The following is a 2,053-nucleotide window of genomic DNA, read 5'->3' on the forward strand; positions in this document are numbered from 1 at the left end:
ATCGTATTCGGTCCTGCCATCTTGTCGCATGGCCCAACCCGTTACCTCCTCGACGGTCAAAAGATGTTTTAGGCGTCTCGTCTGATTGTCCAAGTGTCGTGAGAACATATTGCACCATGCCACGAGGACCCGGTTTGCTTCCGTTACCGAAGTTACCCTCTTTGTTATTTTGGGAAGAAGAATGGGTAGGAAATGCCCGAGATCGGTCGGGTTTTTGCATACGAAACAACGCGGAACTCCGACTCTGTTCTTTATCATTTTCAATTCTGTTCTGTCCTAACACTCGTCAGGCATTTCGCAATGTTGGCGAAGGCAAGATACGTGAACCATTTGACGGCAACAAGGGGTCTGCAGCAACGGGTCTCGCGAGTCCGTTTGCCCCTCCAGACAAAACCCAAAGCATTTTGTATCGTTTGCGCTTTGGGTCGCTGGAGCAAGAGTACTTTCTCCCCCTTCTTCTTCTTCTTCCTCGGAGTCGTAAGCAAAAACGAGACTCAAGCTTGGGCTCTCTTCTGGCACCTTTAATGGTTCCCAAATCAAAGAACTCGGAGACACACCACAAGAGGGGCAATCGACTAGATCTTCGTTGGGCAGGCAATCGTAATGAACCAACACACTACAACAAAATCTACGAAAGGCTCTCCGATCGGTGCGACTCAAATCGAAGAGTGGTTGTTGGCAAGAGAAACATTTTTGCCCTTCCATGTTGTCCGTATCGCAGTCAGTAAAACTCTACTAAAATTCGATTTATGCCCTGCTTTTACCATCTCGTGATTACGTCATTGTGTCGTTTTTATGGTGCCAGAAGGCCCCCTTTTGGGTGATGAAAGGGGTACCACAGCTAGGAAAATTAGACAACCGACATGAAACGTTTCTACGTGTATTTCTTATATATGTATATATATATGCATGTATAGAGAGAGAGAGAGAGAGAGAGAGAGAGAGAGAAGAGAGAGAGAGAGAGAGAGAGAGAGGAGAGAGAGAGAGAGAGAGAAGAGAGAGAGAGAGAGAGAGAGAGAGAGAGAGAGAGAGAAGAGAGAGAGGAGAGAGAGAGAGAGAGAGAGAGAGAGGAGAGAGAGAGAGAGAGAGAGAGAGAGAGAGAGAGGAGAGAGAGAGAGAGAGAGAGAGAGAGAGAGAGAGAACAGACACGGATAATTAAAAATTTCATGTACCATTGTAACAAAGAAGAATATCAACAGACTCTAAACAACATATTTGGTCATTTTTGGTTTATGTCGTTTTCTCGCTATTAGAGACTTCGGATTAAACAATTTTCGACATACTGGACACTCCCGCCATCTGTATTCAATTAGTGTTTCCATACACTTTGTGTGAAATTTATGAGAACAGGGTAAGGTAATGCCACCCCAAAAGGTATCCTCGTGACAAATGGTTCATTCATCGTGTGCAGAATCGGACCTGCAACCGTGGGTGCCCTCGGGCGACCGGGATACACACACACCACAGACATTACAATGAAAAGTGTCATTACGTCGAATTCTGCAAATGCCACATTTCATACAATGAAAAGGCTTCATTGCGTCTGTTGTATACACTTTACAAATGGAGAAAAAATAGTCGCTCATCATAGAGTTACATCCCTTTGCATACTTGACTGTTTTCGTCGATTTCAAACACCGACAGACAGGCAATGCATTCCACTTTTGTACAAGCGTTTGAAGTCACACTGTCGTTTCCACACACCGGGTCCATGTTATGGCATTTGTTACAGGCATAGAACATTTGACAACACGGGAAAAATAAACGACATCTCTGTTGATAGTGAGTGCACGACCATTTCTTCGACGGTTCCTCTTGCTCTCGTTCTCGATATTGCAGAGGTATGCAACCCAATGTCATTCACCGAATTATCCCACGCACGATAGAACGAGATCGACGAGGGCGGTCAATCGATTCATCATCATACATTTCAAGTGAAGGAACCACCCAAGTGCAGACTTGGTCTTCGTTTTCTTTTGGAGACAGTGGAGAGAACAGACCAAAGTACATAGGATATATGTACAAATACACATACTCCATAGATTAGGGATCC

Source organism: Montipora capricornis, chromosome 7 (genome assembly GCF_036669925.1).
Source record: "Montipora capricornis isolate CH-2021 chromosome 7, ASM3666992v2, whole genome shotgun sequence".
Lineage (NCBI taxonomy): Eukaryota > Metazoa > Cnidaria > Anthozoa > Scleractinia > Acroporidae > Montipora > Montipora capricornis.